This window comes from Engystomops pustulosus, chromosome 6 (genome assembly GCF_040894005.1).
Source record: "Engystomops pustulosus chromosome 6, aEngPut4.maternal, whole genome shotgun sequence".
Taxonomy (NCBI): Eukaryota; Metazoa; Chordata; class Amphibia; order Anura; family Leptodactylidae; genus Engystomops; species Engystomops pustulosus.
In genome coordinates, this window is record NC_092416.1 from 177,536,110 (window position 1) to 177,553,777 (window position 17,668).

Below are 17,668 nucleotides of genomic sequence, written 5' to 3' on the forward strand. Positions count from 1 at the left end.
GGGACAGATGTAGGTATATATGATGGGAGAATTCTTTAAAGCAAGATGTCAATGTGTTACGGGTGGTAATTCCATTTGACAGAACCTGTTGACCGTGTTTCAAATACAATGGGGCAGATTTAAATTACTCGATCCCGTTGCGATCCCGCGGCCGCGGAGCGTTGTCCAACGAGGATTCAGGTCCGGCGCGATTCGTTAACATCGTGCGTCCGAGTTGCTGCAGGTGTGGCTGCTGCGCCGAGGTCCGCCGGAGTTCACCTTCTTCTTCCTGGTGCATGTGAGTGGTTGATCTTGTGACACAAAACCTTTTTTAAATTCTGCGGTTTGTCCGAATCCGTCGGGTTGTCCAACGGGCACGCCCCCCCCCCCATTTCTGTCGTGTGCAAACCGGCGCCGATGCACCAAAATCCGGTCGCGTGCGCCAAAATCCCGGTGCAGTTCGGCGAAAAACTGAAATATTCGGGAAACCCGGCGAAAGTGCGGCGTTCGGACCCTTAGTAAATGAGCCACTTAATGGTGATCATCTTGACTTTGATGATCAATTTTTGATGCTAATCCATAGGTCTGTGGTGCAGAAGTAAAAAGGAGAAATCAATCAGTGTTTCTTATTGGGTACATAAGAAATACATGTGATGTACCCAATACCGAGTTTGGCCAAACTTTAAGCAAAAGTTTGGTTGGAGAAGCTAAAGCCAGGGGTCTGTTCACTCCTATTATATACTCAAATACTACAGTATTGCAGCATATAGTGAACTAGCTACTTATCTGTAACATCATGCCACCAGCACACTGTTACAGATCATGCAAAATGACTGGCTTGGAGCGACAACCACAGGAGTTACTGGCAGATGTTTGCTGCATACTGCAGCAAACACCAAGTTTGTTTGCAGAGGGCTCAGGCCCTAAGTCCTCTTCAAACATCCTTAATGGTGCCATGAGGTATAGATCTATCATGTGTTGTCAAGGCTAAAAACTGCTGGGCAGCCCATCAACTAGCTTTTCCAGGTTAGCCTGAATGTCTAAACCTTGCTGTAAAACCGGGTTTGGTGACCCAAATCCACAATGTTTGGTAGGTGCCCGTTTAGGTCCACTCAACCCTAGTCATGGTATAATATTTTTGTCCAATAGTCACATAACAAAGAACAAAAATTCCAAGTCTTGTTGTGTTGTCTACTTTTGGCCAAGGCAATCAGTGTGGCTTCCTAAATTCTACATCCTTCCAGTAGAGGACAAACATTGAAATGGTCGTGGTGGAAGGATAGTAGAGCTGAGGGTTATGTTATGCCCAATTTATAGCTGTCACCCAATGGATCTTATGGACATGACATATTAAGGTTGTACTGTGGCACAGTCGGTGGTCTTAATGGAGCCCTGAGTAAATATTTGACCAGGCCAACGTTAACATGGACTTCCAGTGCTTGTGGGTATATCCATGAAAGCCTCCAGATATCAGAGCATCCTGGGAGTTGTGGATTCACAAGAAGTTTGATTTAGTTCCCGATTTATCAAAGACTATTCAAAGAGAAGCCTCGATGACAAGAAGGGATGATATGAACTTTATTAAGATTTTATAAAAAATTTTGGATCGACAAAAACATTTTCGCTGGAATCATTTAAGTTTTCACTAGAAATATCAATTCATGGATGACACAATGTTCAACATAAAAGTGTCCAAAAATGAGCACAGACTTTGATAAAGTCAAAAGAAATAGAAATTCAGCCAGAAAAAAAAATAGATACAGAACCAAAAAAAACCTCGAAATCCTAGAAGCCACACAAAATAATCATGGGTCATTTTTAATGAGATATTTTTGGCATGGGTCACCACACAACTGGATGCCTGGATATGTTGGGAGCCTGACGTACAAAGTACCTCAGGTGCCTACAAGACTAGGGGGGGAATCTATAAAGACTGGCGTTTTTGGGAAACCAAAAGAACAGGTGGAGATGGAGTTGCCCCTATGTGTTCCGAATTCTGTCTTTGGTGTACGAAGTCGTAACCTGGGGAAAGTTGGGTAGCGCAAAGTTATATCTGGCAGCCACCTAATAAATGTATGGACCCCCTGTGAATAATACATTAGTGTCCACTCCTTAGTCCACTTCTTAAAGGGGTTTTTGTTAAGACTACCCGTATTCCCAGGGTAGAGGATGAGTGTATGATTGTAGGGTAAATCCAACAGCGTAGACCCTCGTAACTCACATAACAGGACTACAAGACCTACACCACATTGATCCAATGGGGCACATTTACTAAGAGTCCGAAAACCGGATTTTCGTCGGGTTTCCAGACATTTTACCGTTTTGCCCTGAATAGCCCTGGGTTTTTGGCGCACGCGATCAGATTGTGGTGCATCGGCGCCAGCTTGCATGCGACACAAATAGGGGGGCGCGACAACCCGACTGATTCGGACAAACCGTGGAACTTAAAAACGAAATTGTGTCAAAAGATCAGCACTCACATGCACCAGAAAGAAGAAGGTGAACTCCAGCGGGCCTTTGCACGGAAGTGACACATCCAGGAAATTGGACGCACAACCTTAGTGAATCGCGGCAGACCCAAATCCTCGTTGGATATTCCGGATCGGCGGCATCAACGGGACAGGTAAGTAAATGTGCCCCATTGACTTCTATGGAACTTCCAAATTGTCAAAACTTCTGGTGGAAGTTACCAGAATGGAGCAAGTCTGAATACTCGTAGCTAGAGATGAGTGGACCCAATAGTCAGGTTCAGGGTTCGTCTATCTGACCCGGATTGACGGCCAAACAGCCATTCTAGCTAATTGACTACCCTGCCAAAAAAGCCATGGCTGTGGTTGGCCAATCCTAGTCACGGCTAGTTGCTGAAGGTGTCAGATTCCGGATTGGAATGTTTGGAAGCCAATCCGGCAATATGTCCGGGTCAGATGGCCAAACCCAAACCTGGAACCTGACCCCCGGATCTGCTCATCTCTACTCGTGGTGCTTCACTCAATGGTCTAACAACCAAGGCTGGGCATGACCTTGCATTTATGTCCCTTAATTTTCACTAATTGCCCCCGATTTCCCCCCTGACCTCTGACCCCTTCCTATACGGCTGCCTCTCTCGCTTATGACACGCAGGACTTTTTCCCATCAGAGTCTGAGGCTGGATTTGTTCTTGTGTTATTCATTCCATTGTGGTTACTGATAATGTGAGGCAGCTGCGCGGCTTCTCCCTGTCCGGCCGGCGTTTGTGGTGTTAATCTGTGGACGTGTTAGGAAATTCTTTATTCACACACTATGGCAGGATGGAGATGACCCAACGCTCCCACATAAAACGCCGCGCGTTCTGCTTATCCTGACAAAATAAATGCAACAATATCCAGAAACCAGACGCTCATTCCTCCAAATAGAGTCAGCCCCGAGTCATGCGCAGGCGAGTGTACACACATTGTTATCGCTTAAATCAGGGGGAGCCCGAGGGGGGGGGGGAGACCCCCAGACCAAACTGATACTCAGGGCAGTGTCTAGGTCATTTAGCCAACAGAGAGAACCTCAAAGGTTGTACCCCCCCCCCCCCCCCGTGCCATCAAGTTATGTTAATAGTTACAACAGACCCTCATATTACACATCTGCTGCTGCAGAACATCATAATACACACCACAGCTGCTGCAGAACATCACAATACACACCACAGCTGCTGCAGAACCTCATAATACACACCTCAGCTGCTGCAGAGCCTCATAATACACACCTCAGCTGCTGCAGAACACCATAATACACACCACAGCTGCTGCAGAACATCACAATACACACCACAGCTGCTGCAGAACCTCATAATACACACCTAAGCTGCAGCAGAGCCTCATAATACACACCTCAGCTGCTGCAGAACATCATAATACACACCTCAGCTGCTGCAGAACATCATAATACATGACACAGCTGCTGCAGAACCTCATAATATACAACTCAGCTTCTGCAGAACCTCATAATACACACCACAGCTGCCGCAGAACCTCATAATACACACCTCTGCTTCTGCAGAACCTCATCATACACACCACAGCTGCTGCAGAATATCACAATACACACCACAGCTGCTGCAGACCCTCATAATACACGCCACAAATGCTGCAGAACCTCATAATACCCACCTCACCTTCTGCAGAACCTCATAATACACACCACAGCTGCTGCAGAGCCACATAATACACACCTCATCTGCCGTAGAACCTCATAATACACACCTTAGCTGCTGCAGAACCTCATAATACACACCTCAGCTGCTGCAGAGGCACATAATACACACCTCAGCTGCTGCAGAACCTCGTCATACACACCACAGCTTCTGCAGAACCTCACAATACACTCCTCAGCTGCTGCAGGACCTCATCATACACACCACAGCTGCTGCAGAGCCACATAATACACTCCTCAGCTGCTGCAGAACCTCATCATACACACCACAGTTTCTGCAGAACCTCACAATACACTCCTCAGCTGCTGCAGGACATTGTAATATAAAGCTCACCTGCTGCAGAACTTCATGATACACATCACAGCAACAATTACACCTCAGTTGCAGCATAAGATCACAATATACGCCTCAGCTGCTACAGAACCTCATAAATAAAACCTCAGCTACTGCATAACATCACAATACACACATCAGCTTCTGCGGAACATCATGATACACATCAAAGCTGCTGCGGAACCTCCTAATACAGAGATCAACTGCTGCAGAACATCAGTATAAAGACATCAGCTTCTGCAGAACCTCATACAGTGGTTATTCCTATTCCATTAGGATTATAGAGGCCACTGTGCTCCTAGGAACCTTGAGTCCTGCAGAAATTATTTTGTGACCTTGGCCACATCTGTGCTTTGCCACAATTCTGTCTCTGAGCTCCTTGGGCAGCAATAAATCAGGATTTTTAACCCTTATATTGACTTCCTTAAGTTGTTTGTTGTTGCAAGGGGAGCAGTGTGACTCCTAACTTGTGGCTGCAGTTAACAGAAGTCAATTAGGAGACAGTGAGGAGGAGCAGGGTGATAAGGAGGAAGCTTAGGACGTGTTATGAGAGCCCTTGATGGTGAGTGAAGAGTCCTCCTTCTCTTCTGTGTTCTGTAGGCTGGGGGAAGATGATGCCCACCTTCCTTCAAGTTTGTGGAGGATGCGCTGCATAGTAATGCGCCCTCCTCTCTTCTTACTGTCGGCTGCTAGAGGAGTAATAAGAGAGGATCGGGATTGCCCCCATCTCTCTGGCGCCCCCAGTGTTTGCACACCCTGCCTGATGCTCGGAGCGTCCCTTCTGGTACTAATAATTTACTAGCACAGAGCTAGGAAATATATAGAAAAAGCCATAAAACATAACTTAAAGGGGTTGTCCAAGAGTCCCAGCATTTCTTGAGGGTATAAGATCTAAATTTTGCTTACCTGAAAATTTCTTTTCCTCGAAGTCCAAAGGCAGCACTGATGGGTAAGAGTCTGGAGTCCTAATTATGACAGAAGAACACAATAACAATGTTAATTAACAATAAATCAATTAACCGACTGCCCTATAAGTATCCTAGGAGTCAAGGAAGAGGCGTGTTTTATGCAGCAAAAAAATTATTTTATTGGGAGGGAATATAATAGTGCTGCCTTTGGACTTCGAGGAAAAGAAATTTTCAGGTAAGCAAAATTTAGATCTTCCTCTCGTCCTACAGGCAGCACTGATGGGATTTAGGTAGCAAATCAAAGGGGGGGACAAATTTTCGAAGCCACTGTAGATAGCACCGATACGCCAAAGGCTGAGCCAGCTGAGGAGACATCCAGCCTTTAATGTTTAGCAAAAGTATTAGAAGAAGTCCAAGAAGCTGCTTGACAGATCTGATCTATAGAGAGCATTGCATACTCTGCCCAGGAAGTAGCGGTAGATCTTGTAGAATGAGCCCTAATCTGTAAAGGTGAAGGTTGTCCCAAGGCTCTGTAAGCCATAGAAATACTCTGCTTTATCCATCGAGAGAGAGAGAGGCTGCAGAGGCCTTCATCCCTTTTCTTGGACCTTGAAATTGGAGAAACAGAGATTCAGATTTTCTAAAAGATTTTGTCTTCTCTAGATAAGTCAAGGATCTTCTAACATCCAGAAGATGCAGAACTTGCTGATGAGCATTAGCAGGAGTTGGACACAAAGCTGGAAGATAATATTCCTGATTTAAATTAGAAACTGAGGCCACTTTAGGAAGAAACGATGGAACGGTTCTTAGTATGATGCAGTCTGGTCTTATCTGTAAGTATGGCTCTTTGCAGGATAAGGCTTGCAGCTCTGAAATTCTTCTAGCGGTGGAAACGGCAACTAAAAAGAAGGTCTTCCACGATAAAGATTTGAGAGAAGCTTCCTGTATAGGCTCAAAGGGAGGTTCTGTGAGATGATGTAGGACCAAGGCAAGATCCCACTGTGGACATGGTGGTCTAATAGGAGGTTTGATGTTCCTTAAAGCCTTGAAAAATCTCCGTACTAAATGATTAGATGAGAATCTATTGTTATTTAAAGCATTGATTGCAGCAAACTGAAGCTTCAAGGTAGCAGGTTTTAAACCTTTATCAAGGCCATCCTGTAGAAAAGTAAGAATATCTGAGACTGAAGGTTCAGATACAGAATTATCTGAACACCAGGATGTGAAGACTTTCCAAACTCTACCATAGGACTTAATGGTCGCTGGTCTTCTAGCTGACAACAATGTCTTTATAACTCTGGATGAAAGACCTAGACCTGTTAGGGTCTTCTTCTCAATCTCCAGGCCGTAAGCTGTAGCTTCTGTGGTGATGGATGGAAAAACCCCATCTGTTCCAAGAGATGTGGAACTGCAGGAAGTTTCCAATATTCGCCCTTGGACAACCTCATTACAAGAGGAAACCATACTCTGCGTGGCCAAAATGGTAGGATCAGAATTGCATTCGGTTTCTCTTCTTTGATTTTGTAAAGTATCCTCTGAATGAGCGGTATCGGAGGAAATATGTAAATGAACAGGTTGGTCCAGGGAAGAGACAGGGCATCCACTGCATATGGTTGGTCTGACCTGTAAAAGAGAGCAAAACATTGGCAACTTCGAGTTCTGTTTGGTCGCCATCATGTCCATTTGTGGACAACCGAACCGACTGACAATCTGTTGGAAGATAACACTGTTCAGGGACCATTCCCCAGGTCTTAGTTGAGAGCGGCTTAAAATGTCTGCCTGAGTGTTCAGAGACCCTCGAATGTGGACTGCTCACAGACTCTGAAGGTTTTCCTCGGCCCAGGAGATAATCTTTTGACACAGTTTGATGAGGGGTGTGCTCCTGGTACCCCCTTGCTTGTTTATGTAATAAACACATGACAGATTGTCGGTCTGTACCTTCACATGCTGTTTTTTCAGCTGGGTCTGAAAGAATTTCAGGGCTAAATAAATGGCTTTCAATTCTCTTTGATTTGAGGACCGAGTCCTGTCTGTGTAATTCCATTTGTCCTGAACCCAGAGATTGCCGAGGTGGGCCCCCCAACCTGAGGATGAGGCATCGGTTGTCAGGATCTGGGGTTGAACAAAACGTAAAGATCTGCCGGACGCCAAATTCTTCCTCAACCACCAACCGAGGCTGACTCTGGTCTGAGGAGTTAGTACAATCGGTTTGTCGAATCCTGCTGGAGATTTGTTCCAAACAGCCAGAATGTTGAGTTGTAGCTGTCTGAAATGTGCCTTTGCCCAAGGAACTGCTTCTATTATTGAAGTCATCAGACCCAGGACCCTCATGGCTGTTCTGACCGTTGTGCATCTTGTCTTGATAAGGTAGTGCACGGACTGCTTGATTTTCAAGATTCTCTCCTGAGGAAGATGAATAGTCATACTGCACGAGTCGAGAATATACCCCAGGAACTGAATTCTGGTTGTTGGAATAAGAAGGGATTTTTCCCAATTGATTAGGAAACCCAGTTGTTGTAGAAGATCGATTGTCATCTGAAGATGAAGTTTCAAGAGAGATTGATTCTCTGCTATGACCAGCCAGTCGTCCAAATAGGGCACGATCTGTATCCCCCGAAGTCTCAGTGCAGCCGCCAGAACTATGGTGGTCTTGGTGAAGACGCGAGGGGCTGATGTAATGCCGAATGGCAGACAGGTGAACTGGTAGTGAAGAGTTCTTGAATTGGTCACAATTGCTATTCTCAGATATTTTCTGTGACCTCTCCTGATGGGAATGTGGAGATAAGCATCGGCCAGGTCTATTTTGGCCATGTAGTTGCTTTGCTGTAGAATGGCGGTGGCTGATTTTATGGAGTCCATCTTGAATGCAATTTTGGTCAAGAATCTGTTTAGATAGCGGAGGTCTATAATTAATCTCCACCTGTTGTTTGGCTTTGGTACAGCAAATATGGCGGAGTACACTCCTTTTCCTCTTTCTGACAAAGGGACTTCTTCTAGAGCTCTTTTTTGGATAAATTCGTGCAACAAGGGAAGGATCTGAGATTTCTCGATTTTTGTACTCAAAAATCTTTCTGGCGGAATCTTGTCGAATTCCAAAGCGTATCCGTTTTTTACTGTGGACAGTACCCAAGCATCGGATGTGATGTCTGTCCATAAGTGAGCAAAGTCTGTCACCCTTGCACCTACTGGAGACAGACCTGGCATGGCGTCAGAAGTCAGGCTTCTCGTTTTTTTTACTGTGGAAGACAGTTCTGTCTTTAGACTTCTGAACTCCTCTACGTCGGTTACGAAATGCACGAAAAGGTCTTTCCGGTCTTGCTTTTCTAGGTGGAAAGCTCGGTTTTTTGGAGGTACTGGCTACTTGTGGAAAAGAGTTCCCCTTATCTTCACTAAGATTCTTCAACACCTCCTTCAGGTCTTTCCCAAACAAGGAAGATGGGTGGAAGGGAAGTGAACAGAAGTGATGTTTGGAGGCTACATCCCCTGTCCAGGGTTTTATCCACAGGGCACGACGTGCAGAGTTAGCCGTTAGCATGTTCTTAGATGCAAGTTTTAAAGAGTCAAGAGAAAAATCACACAGAAAATCGCCTGCAAGTTTAACAGAAGACAAATTCTCATAAATTTCTTCTCTAGGGACTCCATCCAAAATGTCCCGACCAATCTGGCTTAGCCATAATCTTAAGGCTCGTGCAACAGGCACAGTAGCAAGAGATGCCTTAGCCATGGCTGCTGAGAGTTGATAGCTTCTGCGGAGCATAGCGTCAGCTTTCCTGTCAAGAGGGTCTTTAAGTAAAGAAGATTCATCTGCAGGAAAAATAGATTTTTTAGATAGTTTAGCCACTGGGATATCAATCTTGGGAGGCAATTCCCATTCTTCAGATTCTTTAGGGTCGATTTTGTATACTGCTCGAAAACGAGACCCCAAATCAAATCTTTTTTCAGGCTTAGACCAACCCTGTTCAAAGAGGACTTTAAGATCAGGATGACTAGGCAATACTTTGGCTTTTTTTCTGGGAAAATAAAAAAGTGCATCTTGGTTAACAGAGTCATTATGAGACTCATCTGTCTCCATTACACTTTTAACCGCCTTGATCAATTTAGAGGTTTTATCTTTGTGAAACAGAAAAAAATCCTCAGATACATCTGGCCCAGAACCTTCCGATTCAGGGCTATCCCCAGAAATTATCTGGGCTTCTGAGAAGCTACTAGAAGGCAAAGATATAGAAGATGATTGCCTATGATGTTTTCTACGTTTATGATGTCTTTTAGACTTCTTTTTCTTTGAACTCATCTCATCAAATACAGCAGACATTTTTTCCTTCATCCACTGAAAAAATACGTCTCCTCCTGAAGTCTGAGCAGGAGCTGCACAAGGGGCACAAACATCATCAGGGCAATCATCCGGTATAGGCTGCTCACAGCTAATACAGTCTCTATGATGAGACTTTCTCTTCCTTTTACCAAGGCTGGACATCTGTAACACAAACAACAAGTGTTAGGACATGCCAAATGAAGGAACAAGGGCACTCATGAAAGGAACAAACCTTAAGCTCAGACTGACTCTGCTGCCTGGCAGGTGCAGAGAGCATACCTGAACAGTACAGCCTTAAAACATTCCCAACAGGAAATGCAATGCACCTGGTCAGAGGCGACACCCGGGCTAACAACCAAATCCTTCTAACATAAGAAAAGGATGCAGGGGACGCGCTGAGCCCTAAGGTTAGCAAGAGCTTTGTTCACAACAATATAGAAACCACCTTACGGTACATTGTAGATGGTGGCTTCAGGAAGGGGGAGATGCGGCAAAACAGCAGCTATACCCCAAAGTATTGAGTGCAACACAAATCTGACCTCCACTTCTCTGCTTATTCAAAAGCCGTACCTGAGAATACAGCGGTTCCCGCTTCCAATGGGAGACGCAGTAGGAGGGGAGTTTATCCAGAAACTCCGAAAATACTGGACTTCCGCCACCACGGGGGGAAGGACAGCCTCAGAATGTAGTTTCACCAGGATTGCCACTGGTAAGACATTTGCTTCTACCCTGCTGGACGTGCACCACAGCCCAGGCCTCAGGGGAGCAAGAGGATACTGGCAGTAAACCTAATTAGGACAGAAGAAAAAAACACGCCTCTTCCTTGACTCCTAGGATACTTATAGGGCAGTCGGTTAATTGATTTATTGTTAATTAACATTGTTATTGTGTTCTTCTGTCATAATTAGGACTCCAGACTCTTACCCATCAGTGCTGCCTGTAGGACGAGAGGAAGAAGGGGTTAAATAGAAATATATTGTACCTACCTCTTCTGACTCCACATTAAGCCCCTGGATCATTGTTTAAACTGCCAGCTGTTAGTGGTCAGGTGACCACCACGGCCAATCAATGTCACCTTTCCTGTGACCTCCATTCCTTGAACCATTGAGGTCACTGATTGGATGTAGCATCACATGACCTCCATTCCTTGAACCATTGAGGTCACTGATTGGATGTAGCATTCACATGACCAACAACACTCCACCCTAGAAGACAGTCAAAACAGTAACTCTCATACAAGTGAATAAGTCTGAGCTGCAATACCATGCATAGCCACTACACAATGCATGGCGCTGTTTTCCGTAGATTACAAAGAAGCCGCAGCAGAGTCGCAGTCTCTTTCACCAGTTTCTCATGATGGTGTCTGGGTGATACGTGATTAGTAAGATCCTGATTTCAGTAGCAATCTAAGCCCCAATGGTATCAGCGCACGGAGGACGCCTCATTGCGGTATAAATGGCTGCGGTGGTGGGAGACAGACAAGTCTATAGACGGCAGTGATGTTACCGAAACCTTGTTCAAATATTTTCCTACCAATCGCAAACACGTGGAGTTCAGCCACCTGAGCGCTGCGTACACGGCTGTGTATATACTCACATATATACTATGTTACATGTCTGCATCCAATTACAGCGGGCGGCGGCCTCATCCTACACAGCGCAAGAAAACACGTATCATAACAGTGTCACCTACACATCCCCCATAACAGTGTCACCTACACATCCCCCATAACAGTGTCACCTACACATCCCCCATAACAGTGTCACCTGCACATCCCCCATAACAGCGTCATCTACACATCCCCCCATAACAGTGTCACCTACACATCCCCCCATAACAGTGTCACCTACACATCCCCCCATAACAGTGTCACCTACACATCCCCCATAACAGTGTCACCTACACATCCCCCATAACAGTGTCATCTACACATCCCCCATAACAGTGTCACCTACACATCCCCCATAACAGTGTCACCTACACATCCCCCCATAACAGTGTCATCTACACATCCCCCCATAACAGTGTCACCTACACATCCCCCATAACAGTGTCACCTACACATCCCCCCATAACAGTGTCATCTACACATCCCCCCCATAAGTGTCACCTACACATCCCCCCATAACAGTGTCATCTACACATCCCCCATAACAGTGTCATCTACACATCCCCCCATAACAGTGTCACCTACACATCCCCCATAACAGTGTCATCTACACATCCCCCATAATAGTGTCACCTACACATCCCCCATAACAGTGTCATCTACACATCCCCCATAACAGTGTCATCTACACATCCCCCATAACAGTGTCACCTACACATCCCCCCATAACAGTGTCATCTACACATCCCCCCATAACAGTGTCACCTACACATCCCCCCATAACAGTGTCACCTACACATCCCCTATAACAGTGTCACCTACACATCCCCCCATAATAGTGTGACCTACACATCCCCTATAACAGTGTCACCTACACATCCCCCCATAACAGTCTCACCTACACATCCCCCCATAACAGTGTCACCTACACATCCCCTATAACAGTGTCACCTACACATCCCCCCATAACAGTCTCACCTACACATCCCCCATAACAGTGTCACCTACACATCCCCCATAACAGTGTCATCTACACATCCCTCCATAACAGTGTCACCTACACATCGCCCATAACAGTGTCACCTACACATCCCCCATAACAGTGTCATCTACACATCCCCCATAACAGTGTCATCTACACATCCCCCATAACAGTGTCACCTACACCCCCCCCCATAACAGTGTCACCTACACCTCCCCCCATAACAGTGTCACCTCCACATCCTCCATAACAGTGTCACCTACACATCCCCCATAACAGTGTCACCTACACATCCCCCCATAACAGTGTCACCTACACATCCCCCATAACAGTGTCACCTACACATCCCCCCATAACAGTGTCACCTACACATCCCCCATAACAGTGTCATCTACACATCCCCCATAACAGTGTCACCTACACATCCCCCATAACAGTGTCACCTACACATCCCCCCATAACAGTGTCATCTACACATCCCCCCATAACAGTGTCACCTACACATCCCCCATAACAGTGTCATCTACACATCCCCCATAACAGTGTCACCTACACATCCCCCATAACAGTGTCACCTACACATCCCCCCATAACAGTGTCATCTACACATCCCCCATAACAGTGTCACCTACGCATCCCCCATAACAGTGTCACCTACACACCCCCCATAACAGTGTCATCTACACATCCCCCATAACAGTGTCATCTAAACATCCCCCATAACAGTGTCATCTACACATCCCCCATAACAGTGTCATCTACACATCCCCCATAACAGTGTCACCTACACATCCCCCATAACAGTGTCATCTACACATCCCCCATAACAGTGTCATCTACACATCCCCCCATAACAATGTCACCTACACATCCCCCATAACAGTGTCATCTACACATCTCCCCATAACAGTGTCACCTACACATCCCCCATAACAGTGTCATCTACACATCCCCCATAACAGTGTCACCTACACATCCCCCATAACAGTGTCATCTACACATCCCCCCATAACAATGTCACCTACACATCCCCCATAACAGTGTCATCTACACATCTCCCCATAACAGTGTCACCTACACATCCCCCATAACAGTGTCACCTACACATCTCCCCATAACAGTGTCACCCATACATCCCCCATAACAGTGTCACCTACACATCCCCCATAACAGTGTCATCTACACATCCCCCATAACAGTGTCACCTACACCTCCCCCCATAACAGTGTCATCTACACATCCCCCATAACAGTGTCATCTACACATCCCCCATAACAGTGTCACCTACACATCCCCCATAACAGTGTCACCTACACATCCCCCATAACAGTGTCACCTACACATCCCCCATAACAGTGTCACCTACACATCCCCCCATAACAGTGTCATCTACACATCCCCCCATAACAGTGTCATCTACACATCCCCCATAACAGTGTCATCTACACATCCCCCATAACAGTGTCACCTACACATCCCCCATAACAGTGTCACCTACACATCCTCCCATAACAGTGTCACCTACACATCCTCCCATAACAGTGTCATCTACACATCCCCCCATAACAGTGTCATCTACACATCCCCCATAACAGTGTCACCTACACATCCCCCATAACAGTGTCATCTACACATCCCCCATAACAGTGTCACCTACACATCCCCCATAACAGTGTCACCTACACATCCCCCCATAACAGTGTCACCTACACATCCTCCCATAACAGTGTCACCTACACATCCCCCCATAACAGTGTCACCTACACATCCTCCCATAACAGTGTCACCTACACATCCTCCCATAACAGTGTCATCTACACATCCCCCCATAACAGTGTCATCTACACATCCCCCATAACAGTGTCACCTACACATCCCCCATAACAGTGTCATCTACACATCCCCCATAACAGTGTCACCTACACATCCCCCATAACAGTGTCACCTACACATCCCCCCATAACAGTGTCACCTACACATCCCCCATAACAGTGTCATCTACACATCCCCCCATAACAGTGTCACCTACACATCCCCCATAACAGTGTCACCTACACATCCCCCCATAACAGTGTCATCTACACATCCCCCCATAACAGTGTCACCTACACATCCCCCATAACAGTGTCACCTACACATCCCCCCATAACAGTGTCACCTACACATCCCCCCATAACAGTGTCATCTACACATCCCCCATAACAGTGTCCTCTACACATCCCCCATAACAGTGTCACCTACACATCCCCCATAACAGTGTCACCTACACATCCCCCATAACAGTGTCATCTACACATCCCCCATAACAGTGTCACCTACACATCCCCCATAACAGTGTCACCTACACATCCCCCATAACAGTGTCATCTACACATCCCCCCATAACAGTGTCATCTACACATCCCCCATAACAGTGTCACCTACACATCCCCCATAACAGTGTCATCTACACATCCCCCATAACAGTGTCATCTACACATCCCCCCATAACAGTATCATCTACACATCCCCCCATAACAGTGTCACCTACACATCCCCCCATAACAGTGTCATCTACACATCCCCCCATAACAGTGTCACCTACACATCCCCCATAACAGTGTCACCTACACATCCCCCCATAACAGTGTCACCTACACATCCCCCATAACAGTGTCACCTACACATCCCCCATAACAGTGTCATCTACACATCCCCCCATAACAATGTCACCTACACATCGCCCATAACAGTGTCACCTACACATCCCCCCATAACAGTGTCACCTACACATCCCCCATAACAGTGTCATCTACACATCCCCCATAAGAGTGTCATCTACACATCCCCCATAACAGTGTCATCTACACATCCCCCATCCCGTGCCATGTACAGAGGTGCAGATACTAGAGGTTGGCCATGCTGCTGCTCCTGCCAGCTCCTACATGTGTTGTTTATTCCCTTTACAAGATTCCCAAGATTTTGGGTGGGAATTTGGAAGAGATTTGGAAGGAGCAGGTTGCAAACAGCCAAGACCTAATATCTAACAAGTGGAGCCGGGACTGAGGTGCGGAAGATTCCCATGTACGTGATAAAACTGATCAGAGAGGGTCCATCATGTGCCGCACAGCTGGAGCCCGGAACACAAGCCACATTCCGAAGGTTTTCCATTCAACACTTCCAATTGTTTTCCATCATCACTCCAGATGGGTGAGAAGATACAGGGCAGCTCCTCTTATACCCCCTCTACTGCCCCTAGGGGTACATCTGCCCCCTGCTGCAGGTGGCTCTGACCTGGGTTAGATATATATATATGACGGATATTTTAGGGGTCCTTTTATAAAAAGATTGAGGGGTAAGATGGAAAGGCTCGATTTGGTTTGAGGCTCAGGACCAGGTTTTGGTCTCAAGTCTAATTTGTGCCTGACTTCAGACTCTGTTCTGTAGTCTGTAAGGGAGGGGCTGTATTTGTTTCTGTGCTCTGTCTAATATGGCATATAGTAGTATACATTATATACTAGTTTTAGATCCCGACGCAGCCTGGGATAGTATATACCTGCTCTTAGCTATAACAAAATAGAATGTGTTCTATCTATCTCTCTCTGATTGTCTCTGAACGTTTCTGTCTCTGAGTGTCTCTGACTGTCTCTGTCTCCCAGTGTCTCTGTCTCCATCCGTCTTTGTCTCCAACTATGTCTGTCTCTGACTCAGGGGTGAACCAAGCCTTTCTGCTGCCCGAGGGGAGCCATAGAAAGACGCACCCCCCCCCCCCATATATGTAATAGTACCGCCGTGCAGTATGAAATGCATACAGCGTGCCGCCATGTAGTATAAAATGCATACAGCGTACCTCCATGTAATATAAAATGTATACAGCGTGCCACCATGTAATATAAAATGCATACAGCGTACCTCCATGTAGTACAAAATTCATATAGCGTACCACCATAAAGTATAAAATGCATACAGTGTGCCGCCACATAGTATAAAATTCATAGAGTACCACCATGTAGTACAAAAAAGATACAGCAAGGGCTGGATTAAGGTTAGTGGGGGCCCCTGGGGGCAAAATCTGGTGGAGGCCCCCATGGAATGTAGTCCAGTTAGGGAACAGCAATATACCCCCCAGGAAATCAATCACTATATATATATACACCACATATTACATCTATATACAACCCTATTTCATGTTATACCTGTATATACACACATGACACCTATATGTACACCCTTTACATGGTATACCTGCATATACATACACATATATCACATGACACCTATATATATACACATATTACATGTGTACATGTTGACATGTTGTACACAGATATACACATGACAAGACACACACATATATATACACATGTCACTTACCTGTTATTTGGCAGGAGGTCCAGGTCAGGCAGTGAATCCATCATGGCAGCCATCTTTCTGTGGACCTCCAGGGAGACCAGCCACATGTTTGAATGTGGCGCTCCCACTCCTCCTCCATGCTGCTTCTGCACTAGTGACACAGGAAGTGCTAGTAAGCGCTTCCTGTGTCTCATCTGAATGATGCAATTACTATTGTTAGTAGTAGCGGAGCAGCCTGGCAGCCTCCACAATGCCGCCCCCTCCTCCACCAGGAGGTGCACCGCCCTGAGGCGAAAGTCTCAACTCGCCTCATGGCAGGTGCGCCCCTGCTCTGACTGTGACTGTCTGTCTCTGACTGTCTCTGATTCTGACTTTCTCTGACTGTTTCTGTCTCTGACGCTGTCTCTGATTGTCTCTGACCGCCTCAAATTCTCTGACTGTCTTTGACTGTCTCTGACTTTCTCTGACTGTGACTGTTTACGAACGTCTCTGTATTTGTCTCTGACTGTCACTTTGTCTATGGGGAGCTTTATCAGAACTGACTGAGAGCAGAACTGGTTGCCCATGGCAACCAATCAAAGCTTGAGTTTCATTTTCCCACAGCTGTTTATAAAATTCAAGTTGAGCTCTGATTGGTTTCCATGGGCAACTAGAACAGTTTTACCTCAGAAACGTCTGATAAATCTCCCTCTGTCTCTATCCATCTTACCTCACACATAAGCGTCTTATACTTCTTTCCTGTAGTAACCAATCACAGCTCAGAGCTCATATTAATGACCTGTGGCAGAACAGCAACCAATCATGGCTCAGCTTCCAACTGCCACAGCAGCAGCAGCAGACAATGGCTCCAGTATATGGGGGTAATAGGTGGATTTCAAAAAGCGCGGGGTGAAATGTTGTCTCAAAACCGAGTCTATGATGTTCCCTGAGTCACAGGGAGCAACTGTGCAAATTTTGGTGATTATAAACGGGACGGTGCAGATTCCTATAGCGGACATACATACATATATATACATATGCATACATACATACA

At 46.0% G+C, this 17,668-nt stretch overlaps 1 long non-coding RNA gene across 2 annotated transcripts in view; it reads right to left on the minus strand.

Moving 5' to 3' along the window:
- Positions 1-16,719, minus strand: part of LOC140066187 (uncharacterized) — a 43,230-nt gene extending 26,511 nt beyond the window's left edge. Inside the window, exons 1-3 of one of the 2 annotated variants that reach the window (XR_011848150.1) lie at positions 16,657-16,719; positions 10,851-10,917; positions 10,699-10,799 (exon numbers count right to left, since the gene is read on the minus strand). This is a non-coding gene — a long non-coding RNA (uncharacterized lncRNA). The remainder of the gene's footprint in view (positions 1-10,698; positions 10,800-10,850; positions 10,918-16,656) is intronic. The other variant, XR_011848151.1, reaches the window with a different exon arrangement.
- Between the last annotated feature and the right edge of the window lie 949 nt (positions 16,720-17,668).